The following is a 13,528-nucleotide window of genomic DNA, read 5'->3' as shown; positions in this document are numbered from 1 at the left end:
ATCACCCTCCACCTTAATTACCCCCCACCCCCACCCCCGCCCCGCCCCAAAAAGGGGTCTGTGGTTCTTATCCTCACAGTACTAGTTTCCAGATTGTTCGTAATGTGTGCACCAAATTTCATTGAAATCGTTCCCGCAGTTTAGTATGAGCACCATGCCCGTGTACGCGTTTCGCTCATTTTTGTACCTATATTTCATCTACTATATCTAGCGAATTTCACCCTGCAGTTTCATTTTTACGCAGGCCAATGTTTATCACGCGGTATCTCCTGAACTACATGTCTTACAATGATATAATTTCGCAGGTACATCCTGTGGTATATGTGTCTAGTGCCTGCAAAATGTGTTGCTAATAAAGTTAGTAGTTAAGAAGTAATGAACTGAAACGATGTGCATCATGCGGCAGTTTTTGACGCGTCTCAGTGTTTCGACGTCATATCTCCTCAACTATCGGTTGTACAATGAAATATTTTTCTAGGTATATGCAGCGGCAGATGTGTACATTGTCCGCCGAATGTGTTGCGAATATACTTACTAGCAACGGAGTAATAAATTTAAATGTTTTCCATGATGCGGTCGCTTTTGATGCATTCAGTGGTTATGGCATCATATCTTCTGAACTGCGCCTCGTACAGTGACACAATTTTGCTGGTACATTCAGCGGTACATGTGTTTACTTGTCGCGAATACAGTTTGTAGTAAGGAACTAACAGATTAAATCGTTATGCTTCATGCATGAACATGGAAATCCATGAACATAGAAAACGTAGTAAGCGATAAAAAAATTTTCTTTCATTATTTTCTTGGCGTTGTTAGGAAGGAAAAGTGTCGTTAACTTATGAAATTATCTGTAAAGTTTATTGGAACAAAGTGCTCTCATTATCAAATACTGGATTTGCGCGTCGTCGGCCACACTGCTTTTTCACTCGACCCCTTTGGCAAGTACTTTGTTCTTACCGCCACAGCGATTTTTTACAGACAGTAAGTGATATGTGTACCAAGTATGGTTGAAATCGGCCCACTGGTTTAGGAGGAGGTGTGAAACATATGTACGTACATTTTTATGGTATGTATGGATTATGCCAAAACGTAGCTAAATACACTTACGGAAATGGTACGAAAGGAAGCATCTTACCGATATTACTAAACATCTTGAAGACGTTCATCACATAACGTATATCAGATAATTGAACTTTCTTTCTGTTTGGAACTGACGTACATCATCAACATCTGCACGACTTGTGACCTTAATGGGCACGAATACACTTATGTGTCCTTTGTGGCATGGTAGCACACAGGTTCCAAATGACATGCTGGGAAATTTCTCGCAAAAACATGATACACATGCTGCGTCGGTTCATGGACACTGCCCAGTGACGCATTCTTACCTCTTGCGACGTCACACTCACGGTGCACCATGATTTAACGTCGTGTGTTTTTTATGCTGATAGAATGGCAGTCTTTGGGCTGCCTCAGTTTAAGAAGATAAAACAATAGCAAGGAAATAGTTGGGATTTTGCATGGCGTCAGGATGCCTGCCCAGTTTAATTTGAACAAAAGTTGCAATGTGTTTTCGCGCGGCTGGCTCATCTCTGTAACTCCGCGATCACCCAGCCATTTTAATGTCATCCAAGGTTCACTTAATACTATTAAAGTATGACGACGGTATGAATAGCTATACTGGAGATTGTGTATAAAGTTTTTCGTGTGTCTGTCGCAGTACTTTACGGCCTTTGCTTTTCGTTTTAACATGAGTAGCTACTCTTGAAGCAGTACCACGATCTTGAGAAAGGCCGCTGATGACCAGGCTGTTAAGAGTCCAACAGTTTTCAATCCATCCATCTATCATCATGAAGAGTGGTGAGTGGAGAGCTGGTATGAAAGTATACATTTTCGCATCATATCCCAGACACGGTCCATGCCTGAAAAATGAGGGGCTGAACAGACCAGTCAAGAATCCAAATATCTCCCAAGGCGTTTGTGGCCAGAAGTGTCGCGTGTCATCTTGCATTAACGTGCTGAAAAATGCCATCGGGTACTCTGATCACTCAGAGTATGAGAAGAGACTTTACCATTATTCGCGAGCATTCAGCCTCGCTTCAATAAGTACTTAATCAGTCCTTTTCGCATGCCCATTAGACGTTTATATTATGATTCCAGGAGACAGAGAGGAGTGGGTTTCGAGAACTATACTTTCACCTTTCTGGGACGTTGAACCAGGTCGTCTATGAACTTGTCAGCACTGGTCTGAAAGCCACACACAGAAACAAGGCTCATCGCTAAACGTCACAGTGGCTCTGCACCATGCAAGTATCTGCAGTCTGTGGTATGATGTCAGTGGGAAACCACGCATGACAACTCGAGATATTAAGCCAGCTTCCAGTAGTCTGCTGCTACCATCTCGTGGCGTGGTCCTTCCAAGCGACCCATGCCTGGTTCTTCTCGCCGTCGTGTTGTCCTGAGACCGTCTCGTCGGCACTTGCTCTGTAGCCATCGAACTACAACCAACTGTCTGTGCGCTCTGTCGGTATGACGTCCGTCAACGATTTAACTTTTCTTAAAGTGAGATAGCGGGCGTCAAGACTCATATGCCCTTCCTCTGGTCATTCTGCCTTGGATCTCCACTTTTAAATTTCCAGTAACGTTAGCAGCACAGCAGCACTCCGTCTTCAGGCCACAAGGGGCCTATCGGGACCATCCGACCGCCGTGTCATCCTGTTGCGGATGCGGAGAGGAGGGGCGTGTGGTCAGCACACAGCTCTCCCGGTCGTTATGATCGTTTTCTCTGACCAGAGCCGCTACTATTCGGTCAAGTAGCTCCTCAGTTGGCATCACGTGGCTGAGTGCGCCCGGAAAAATGGCAACAGCGCATGGCGGCCCAGATGGCCACCCATTCAAGTGCCGGCCACGCCCGACAGCGCTTAACTTCGGTGATCTGACGGGAACCGGCGTATCCACTGCGGCAAGGCTGTTGCCTCCAGTAACCTTAGGCACACCAAATATCCATAATGTATTCATGCCATTCTCCATGTGTATAGATGGCTTTTCTTTTTTCACTGCAAATGCTGAAAACAAGGTGGCATAAAGATGAAATTTCAAGCAACATACACTCTAAGACGCACCATAAAGGAATTATTCAAAAGGGACGCAAATCGTAGATGTGATGTACTTCTACATACAACAAACGATTACAATTTTAGAAAAAAAGTGGGTGATTAATTCAAGAGAAAGAGCATCACAAACTGAGCTAGTCAATAAAGCGTTGGTCCTCTTCTGGCCCTTTTTAAAGCAATTATTCGGCTTGACATTGATTGATAGAGTTCTTGGACGTCCACCCCAGGGATATCGTGCAAAATTCTGTCCAACTGGCGCCGTAAAAATCCCGAGCTGGTTGGGGGTGCCTGCCAATAGTGGTCCAGTCCTTATTAATTGGGAAGAGATCTGGCGGCCTTGCTGGCCAACGCAGGGCTTGGCAAGCACCAACACAAGCAGCAGAAACCCTTGCCGAGTGCGAGCGGGCGTTATCTTGCTCAAATTTAATTCCAGGATGGGTTTCGATGAAGCGCAACAAGACGCGGAGTAGAATGTTCGACTTACCGCTGTGCTTTACGTAAGGGTGCTGCGGATGGCGACCGAAGGCGTCCTGCTGTGAAATCAAATGGCACTCCAGACCTTCACTCGTGGCTGCCGGGCGATATGGCGGCCGGCAGTCAGGTTAGTATTCTGCCGCTGTCTGGAGCGCCTCCAGACTCGTTTTCGCTGGTCGTCGTGCTCAGTTGGAAGCTGGACTCATCCCTGAACAAAATACTAGTACAGTCAATGAGAAACAGAGCGAAGACGCGTCTGGAGACACCCACGACAATTGTCATGTACCAACGTGATTGTCGCTCTCCATATGGTCCGTCGTCCAGGAGCGAGGAACTTCCACAGATGGACCCATTTACTTGCTGTCAGCGGCAACCTTACAGCAGAGCAGCCGGTCGACAATGTTTACCCGTTTTGTTGCGCTTCATGGCAGTCCATCCTGGGCTTACAACAAGATAACGCCCGCCCGCACGCGGTAAGAGATTCTAGCGCTTGTCTTCGCGCGTGGCAAGCCATATTTTGACCACCGAGGGCGCCGGATCTCTCCTCAGTTGAGGCCGTCTGGAGCATCCTGGACAGGGCCCTCCAATCAACACGCAATTTTGTCGACATAAAGTGCCAATTGGACAGAATTTGGCACGATTCCCCTTATGAGGACATCCAACAAATCTGTCGATCAGTATCAAGCCGAACAACTGCTTGCATAAGGGGCAGAGGCGGATCATCGCATTATTGATTTACTCAATTTGTGAAGATTTTTCACTTGAATAAATCAACCAATTTTACCGAAATCCTAATCATTTGGTTGTCTTTGTATGTACCAGATGATCAAAAAGTTAGTATAAATTTGAAAACTGAATAAATCACGGAATAATGTAAATAGAGAGGTACAAATTGACACACATACTTGGAATGACATGGAGTTTTATTAGAACCAAAATAATACAAAAGTTCTAAAAATGTCCGACAGATGGCGCTTCATCTGATCAGAATAGCAATAACTAGCATAACAAAGTAAGACAAAGCAAAGATGATGTTCTTTACAGGAAATGTTCAATATGTCCACCACCATTCCTCAACAATAGCTGTAGTCGAGGAATAGTGTTGTGAACAGCACTGTAAAACATGTCTGGAGTTATGGTAAGCCATTGGCGTCGGGTGTTGTCTTCCAGCATCCCTAGATATATCGGTCGATCACGAAACACTTGCGACTTCAGGTAACCCCAAAGCCAATAATCGTACGGACTGAGGTCTGGGAACCTGGGAGGCCAAGCATGACGAAAGTGGCGGCTGAGTACACGATCACCAAACGACGCGCGCAAGAGATCTTTCACGCCTCTAACAAAACTTTTTTTTATTTTAATAAAAACCCATGTCATTCCAAGCACGTGTGTCAATTTTTACCTTTCTATCTACATTATTCCGTGGTTTATTAAGCTTTCAAATTTATAGTGACTTTTTGATTACTCGGTACATCACATGCGCCGATTTCTATCCCTTACGGATAGTTCCTTCGTGGTGCGTTTTTTGTTTCTTTCCCCTACGAAATCTCCCGTGATCGGCTCCCTTCATAAGGTACACGTGAATTATTTTGTTTATAATTTTCAACACTTAGGTTCACATGAATTATTTCATTGTTAGCTTTGCAAATTAACTGCCTGTAATAAATAACAAAATATACATTAAATGTAAATTGGTGTGTCAAAATATTTTTTCCGGTGTGTAGGCTGCAGTTTGTAAACAAAATCGCATTTAAAACAAAGTCAGTGTGGCGCGCAAACTTCGTTACGTTGCCGCTGCGTACGGGCTCTGCAGGGGGCAGCAGGCCACAGCAGCGTCATGTGTTAACCCGCAGCCAGGCCGCGCACCTGCCTGCCTAACTACACTACTGGCCATTAAAATTGCTACACCACGAAGATGACGTGCTACAGACGCGAAATATAACCGACAGGAGGGAGACGCTGTGATATGCAAATGATCAGCTTTTCAGAGCACTCACACAAGGCTGGCGCCGGTGGCGACACCTACAACGTGCTCACATGAGGGAAGTTTCCAACCGATTTCTCATACACAAACACCAGTTGACCGGCGTTGCCTCGTGAAACGTTGTTGTGATGCCTCGTGTAAGGAGGAGAAATGCGTGCCATCACGTATCCGACTTCGATAAAGGTCGGATTGTAGATGTGGTGTCACCGCCAGACACCACACTTGCTAGGTGGTAGCCTTTAAATCGGCCGCGGTCCGTTAGTATACGTCGGACCCGCGTGTCGCCACTTTCAGTGATTTCAGACCGAGCGCCGCCACACGGCAGGTCTAGAGAGACTTCCTAGCACTCGCCCCAGTTGTACAGCCGACTTTGCTCGCGATGGTTCACTGACAAATTACGCTCTAATTTGCCGAGACGATAGTTAGCATAGCCTTCAGCTACGTCATTTGCTACGACCTAGCAAGGCGCCATTACCAATTGATATTGAGAATGTTGTTGATGTATCATCAAGAGCGATGTTCTCCAATTATGGATTAAAACTAAGTATTCCAGAAGCTACGTACTATTTTTGGCTACTGTAATTCCTTGTCATTTTCCAGACCTCACGCCAGCCTGCGTGAGCTTAAACGCGTGCCTTTCGGCTTCCTCCAAACTCCGTGATTTGGCTCCTGCCAATTCACAACAGTAGACTAATGCGGTTGCGGTTTATCATATCGCGACACCGCTGCTCGCGTTGGTCGAGGTCCAATGACTGTTGGCAGAATACGGAATCGGTGGGTTCAGGAGGGTAATACGGAACGCCGTGCAGCATCCCAACGGCTTCGTATCACTAGCAGTCGAGATGACAGGCATCTTATCCGCATGGCTGTAACGGATCGTGCAGCCACGTCTCGATCCCTGAGTCAGCAGATGGCGACGTTTGCAAGACAATAACCATCTGCACGAACAGTTTGACGACGTTTGCAGCAGCATAGACTATCAGCTCGGAGACCATGGCTGCGGTTACCCTTGACGCTGCATCACAGGCGGGAGCGCCTGCGATGGCGTGCTCAACGACGAACCTGGGTGCAGTTTTTCGGGTGAATCCAGTTTCTGCATACAGCATCATGATGGTCGCATCCGTGTTTGGCGACATCGCGGTGAACGCCTATTGGAAGCGTGAATTCGTCATCGCTATACTGGCGTATCACGCGGCGTGATGGTTGGGGTGCCATTGGTTACACGTCTCGGTCACCTCTTGTTCGCTTTGACGGCACTTTGAACAGTGGACGTTACATTTCAGATATGTTACGACCCGTGGCTCTACCGTTGATTCGATCCCTGCGAAACCCTACATTTCCGCAGGATGATGCACGACCGCATGTTGCAAGTCCTGTACGGGCCTTTCTGGATACAGAAAATATTCGATTGCTACACTGGCCAGCACATTCTCCAGATCTCTCACCAATTGAAAACTTCTGGTCAATGGTGGCTGAGCAACTGGCTCGTCACAATACCCCAGTCACTACTCTTGATGTACTGCGGTATCGTGTTGAAGCTGCGTGCGCAGCTGTACCTGTACACGCCATCCAAGCTCTGTTTGACTCAATGCCCAGCCGTATCAAGGCCGTTGTTGCGGCCAGAGGTGGTTGTTCTGGGTACTGATTTCTCAGGATCTATGCACCCAAATTGCGTGAAAATGTAATCACATGTCAGTTCTAGTATAATATATTTGTCCAATGAATACCCGTTTATCATTTGCATTTCTCCTTGGTGTAGGAATTTTAATGGCCAGTAGTCTAGTCCGCCCTGACACACGGTTGGCTGCCCTGCTGCATCTCTGCGCGTGCCGTGCCTTCCGGACGGGTCAGTGCGCGTTACATAACGCCTCCTAAAAATATAAATACCAAATGAATAGCTGGTGTCACCGAAGACGTCGCAATCGTTAGGAAAATAAAAAGAAACGAACCGCCAGTGCTATCCGACTACATGCACGCACTCAATAATTCAACGTCAATACGTAACATCCAAGAAGCTAAAGAGGTGTCTAATATTTTGAAAAGAGGTAGTACTCATCAAAACACGAAATGCAAGTGCAGAAAATATGGGAAACTGTCCAAATTCAGCCTCCAGGTCGCTTTTCTTTATTTCCACATGATCGGTTTTGATACGGCTACCCATCAAGTAATTTTTAACCGCTCTAGCGTGGCATTTAGTGGGATGGGTGTTGGGTTGGGGACTGTGCAGACGTGGGACTCATTAACAGCTATTTTATGAAGCATACAGCTTCCAAATAACGGAATAGAAAACCATTTACAATAAATCAGAATATATATTTCTGTAGCCCGGAAGCGCTTTAAGTATGGCTGATAATCAACAGAACAATTATCTTTATAACAATATCAGAATAAATTTAAATCTAGAAAACATTCGGTTTTGGTGTATACGGACAACATGTCAAGAACACAAAAATTTACAACGTTTGGCACTCGACCATAACAACAAACAGTTGCTGTTAAACCGACGATGGTAAAACAATACTTAATCTTCCACACCTTGATCTACTATATTATTACTGTCACCAGACAATTAAAACACCACCTGTGCACAACAGTACCAAGGTAATCACACTTACGTCTTAAAAACTTCTCATACGTTAATCAATAAAACGTTCTCGGTTATCCAGCAGCGTCAATTCGAATAAAATGCTCGAGCTCTCGATGGACATCTCCGCCATCGTCGTCAGGAGTTAACATACGTACGATATTGCAGTGACTGTGTTATTATGAAGAACGATGAATGCATGTCCGAACGAACGTTACATCGCTCATCTGAACAGCACAAGCACTGCAATATCGTACTTATCTGGCGATAGCAGGCAGCGACTTAAAATTGAAATGTCCTCCCCTGTGTGGGAACGACATAATGTGTGCGCCGGTACAGGTTGTAATGCAGGAACGAAGACACATAGAACTTTGGGTCTGGCCTTGGTTCGTCCACGGATACCCAAAGTGCTTACGGCGACCGCTCGCGTAAAGTGGGAAATCCTGGTTGGAGACCCGATCTGGACGACCCGAAGTAACATCATGTAGCATCATGCAGGAAATGTCAGTTCACACGTGTACAACGTCAAACGATTCATAAGTTCGTAGCGTTTTTTTGCATGTTGGTATTCCGGTTCCTATGTGTTTATTTATCGACTATCATTGAGGTTCACTGGTGCTGTTGGAGTTTACATATTGTCATTTTGTCATTTGGGGATAGTGAGTGGAGTTGTGGACGCTACGAAACGTAGTGCTAAGTGGAAAAATCGGAACATTTCGCGACATATTCTCCTGTTTAAGTTCGATTGAAGGGTAACATCAGTGGATGCAACCAGGAATATTTGCGCCGTGTATGGAGATAATTCCAGCACGGCAAGAAAATGGTTTCTCGTTTTAAGGAGGACCTTTTTCACGTTAGTGACTCTCCACGTTCGAGAAGACGTTCGAGGTTTGATGAAGATTATGTAAATGCATTAATTGACAATCATCCACGTCAGTGTACTCTAGAAATGGCAGTTGTGATGAACTGTGATCTTTCCAGGGTTATCGTGCGACGTCTGCATGCAATGGGGAAGATTCAAAAATGGGTGTGTGAGTACCGTATGCTATAAGCCAAAATTCTAAAAACGAAATCAAATGGCTCTGAGCACTATCGGCCTTAACTTCTGAAGTCATCAGTCCCCTGTAACGTAGAACTACTTAAACCTAAATAACCTAAGGACACAACAGACTTCCATGCCCGAAGCAGGATTCGAACCTGTGGCCGTCACGGTCGCTCGGTTCCAGCCTGTAGAGCCTAGAACCGCTCGGCCACTCCGCCCGGCTCTAAAAACGAGCTGGTGGCCATACATACGTCTCTTCTTGCTTCTGGTCAGCTGGCTCGTGACCAAGACCGACTATTCCTACCCTGTATCGTTTCTGGCGACTAGAAATTGTGTTTTTATGCTAAAGTAAGGGAAAGGAAGGAATGCTTGCGCCCAAACCAAACAAAGACTTGCGCATATCCACAAAAGATAATGTTGTGTATCTGGTGGAACTGCGACGGCATAGTGTACTACCAATTGCTTCGCCGAGTTGTATCCATCACTGCTGACATTTGTTGTCAATAACTGAGAGGTCTTGCAGACGCAGTCAAATAATGACGACCAGGAAGAGTGCGTGAAGTGATTGTATTCCACGATAACGGCCGCCCACATTCTGCTAGACTGACAAAAAACACTATACAGGAATTGGGTTGGGAATTCATTCCCCACCCACTTTATTCAGCTGATCTTGTGCCCCCCTCCCCCTAGATTTTCATCACTTCCGGATGAAAATGCGTTCCGAACATAGTTCGACAAGTTCTTCGCCTCAAAACTGCAAGATTTCTACAGTCACTGAATCGAAAACTTACCCCATCATTGATTTCTCTGCCTGGGGACTGGGTGTTTGTGTTGTCCTCATCATTTCATCATCATCATCATCATCATCATCATTCCTGATAGTGGCTAGATTGGACCGCGTAAAAATTTGGGACTATGTACGGGCACTGACGACCGCGCAGTTGAGCGCCACACAAAGCAAACATCATCATCATCATCATCATCATCATCATCATCATCGCCGTCATTAGCAGACTGTTGTAGATAATGAAGGAGAATATATTATTGATGACTGAAGTCTCTGTTGTGTTTATTAAACTTATGGAAAAACGCTTTGAACTTATGCACTAACCCAAAAAATAGGACCAAACTCTGTCTCAACAGTGCAACAACGTCTTCGTGAACAAGGTTTAAAGGGTTGCTTTGCGGCCAAGAAACCTTTAATACGCAAACAAAATACGGGGGAAAGATTGCAATATGCTAAGTAACGTAAAAATTAGAACGTGTAGCAGTGCTCCAACAAGGTGTTATTCACGGAAGTATTTGCAGGCCATCGTGGAACATTTGTTCGACAATTTCGTGGAGAACATATGAAAAGTCAGTGTGTGACGCCAGTGGTGAAAGATGATGGGACGTCGCTCATGGTCAGTGAATGCTTTTTTTTTTTTTGTTGATGATCTAGTGAGAGTTACTGGAACATAAAATAATGGAGGATATCATAGGATGCTGACAAACAATGCCGTTCCATCTGGCAAGGGTCATATTGGTCGTCGGTTTCTTCTGCAGCAGGATAATGATCCCAAATATGCTTCTAAATTGTGCAGAAGGTATGTAAATAAAAGAGAGAAATTTGGGAAGTGAAGAATATGATTTCGCCACGTCAGTCGCCTGACTTAAATCGCATTGAGCTTTTACAGGATGAACTTTATTACGACTGTCATATGAAGCGTTCAAAATATTTACCCCGAGCACTGATCAATGTCACAAAATGATTTTGAGCCTCGAATACTGCTGACTGAACTTCATCTGAACTTTTCGCTGCTACACTCGTGCTGTTAGACATTTCGTACCGTCAGGTGTCATCTCGATGTCCTTGCAGGTTTGCTGTTATATGAAAGTCCACTGTTGTTAAATCTAGGAGCGAGTATGCCATTTTGTGTTTCTGTAACGACCGATTCGACGATGTGCAATTGTATTAATAAAGCCATTAATCATCCTTGACGAATCAGCGGGAGAACATTGATTCTCCCGTGGAATGAATTCCAAAAACTGCAGCAGAATGTATGCTAAAAGTATCGAAACCTGTGCCTGCTTAGAGTTCTGTCAATGAAACGAGGACCAATGATGCGATTCTTGCAAAGCCTGCTCCTAACGTCGACAGACCAAGGTCGTTGTTTACTCATTGCCTCTCGGCCAGCATGGATTTTCATCCATTCGTGCTTATTGCCAAGATTCATTTGTCCCTACTTTGTAAAAGATGGTTCACTTACAAACAAAATCTTGCATAGGAAGGCCACATTACTTTGTAGTTGTTCGCAGTTATCATTCGCAGAACTGTAAGCGATTTTTAAGGTTACTGCCGTCGGGCTGTTGGAGCGAAATATGGAAAGAGTGACTTGGCTGGAATGTAGTATTCAAAACCACTCCTTGGGCTGATCCCATTCGCACGTTGCTTTTCTCTCAACAGGAGTTTTTCTTTTTAGTTGCCGTATTTTATTTTTCACATTTCCAAATGTCTGATTTTTTTTCGTAATATTTGCAACAACAGGTTGTTGGGGCTTAGCACCATCGGGATACATTCAACATACAGTCGCATCGCTGCTCTAAAATTTTTTATGACATTCGTCATAAGCGAAAATCATATCACTTTCTCGACTGGCGTACGGATATTCAGGTGGAGATTATCGAACTCCGTAGTCTGGAATAACTGAAATAGCGACATGTTCGCGGTAGAGGCCTTTGTTCCTCCCACACTGTTAGCGGCGGCGGTCGACATATCGTGGCACGGAACTCACGGATTCATTAACGCCCAGCACGCTCACACAACACACGGAGATTAGGGGCGGCAGTGCCTTAAGTGCATATCGATATCATCCCACGTGTGTGCAGTACGATTGAGATTACGTGATCTCTGGGGCAAAGCGCGTACACTCATGCTGCGAAGCGTCCGCCAACTACCCTGACACAGTACGGTGGTAATGGGATGATGCTGTGCGCGTATTGTTGCTGAGTACACAGGCCTCCTGCGAGGTGCGGATAGTCCCTCTGACAGAACTGGAGGGGATGAGAATCAAGAGGAGGGTGGGTGGAGGGGTGAAGGGGCGATGGCAGACGTACCACGGCATCACGACTGACCAGGAATTAATGCCGAAACGGACATCTTGATTCCCACCAGCTGCGTCCGTATTTATCCGACAGCGGACATAGTGATACCAATTAGTTGCCAAATTATTTATCCATAGCGTACATGTTGATTCCCATAAGCTGTCAACAATCCTATAACACTTCCCTTCGCATTTTACAGAGACTTAGGAGTGTCTACATGCAGTAGGTGTGGTTAAAAATGTTTGTCTTTCTAATATTCTCATAACATAAATACAGTACCAGTACACGCAGAGTTGCAATTGTCAAGCATAAGCAATGACATTATGTAGTTGGGAGAAGCTTGTAGCAGATGTTTGGAACATATTCATAATTTTAAATGGTTTTGTTTGTCCCGAATTTTTTGAACACTTTTCTTCTCGCTTCCAGCTTTAATGCAAGTTTCAGTTTTAATACCCTTTAATATCTCTAACAGATGAGATATGTGTGAATGGGAAGAGTAAAATTGAACGTTCGGTTTAGAGTGTAATACCTCACAGATCTTAGTGTCCGTTCAGAACTACGGCTAGTGTTGGACCATCTAATGGTTGGAAAGTCTCTATCTGCAGGAATAAAATTATCTAGTAAACAATCACAAAAGTCATTCGGTTCTTCATTGTTAGTTTTACGGGACGATAGGTCTGTGCAGCCGAATGACAATAATTTTCCTTATTGGAACCAAACCAACGTTTTAGAACATATACTGTGCTCGAACATTATGAAGTACCTCGAAGAAAACGATTTACTGACACATAGTCAGCACGGATTCAGAAAATATCGTTCTTGTGAAACACAACTAAGCTCTTTGTACTCATGAAGTAATTGGTTCAAATGGCTCTGAGCACTATGGGACTCAACATCTTAGGTCATCAGTCCCCTAGAACTACTTAAACCTAACTAACCTAAGGACATTACACACATCCACGCCCGAGGCAGGATTCGAACCTGCGACCGTAGCAGTCCCGCGGTTCCGGACTGCAGCGCCTAGAACCGCACGGCCACTCCGGCCGGCCATGAAGTAATTAATGAGTGCTATTGACAGGGGATGTCAAATTCATTCCATATTTTTAGATTACCAGAAGGCTTTCGACACCGTTCCTCACAAGCGTCTTCTAACCAAACTGAGTGCCTATGGAATATCGCTTCAGTTGTGCGAATGGATTCGTAATTTACTGTCAAAAAGGGAACAGTTCGTAGTAATAGACGGAAAG

General features: G+C 44.9%; 1 protein-coding gene and 1 pseudogene across 1 annotated transcript in view; one reads left to right on the top strand and one right to left on the bottom strand.

The window, feature by feature from the left end:
• The window catches only part of LOC124776137 (glypican-1-like), a 223,766-nt gene that overhangs the window by 143,702 nt on the left and 66,536 nt on the right, over window positions 1-13,528 (top strand). The window lies entirely within an intron of this gene.
• LOC124778662 lies at window positions 2,859-2,976 on the bottom strand (annotated as a pseudogene).

Source organism: Schistocerca piceifrons, chromosome 2 (genome assembly GCF_021461385.2).
Source record: "Schistocerca piceifrons isolate TAMUIC-IGC-003096 chromosome 2, iqSchPice1.1, whole genome shotgun sequence".
NCBI classification, from domain to species: Eukaryota; Metazoa; Arthropoda; class Insecta; order Orthoptera; family Acrididae; genus Schistocerca; species Schistocerca piceifrons.
This window is presented reverse-complemented; position numbering and strand designations above follow the sequence as displayed.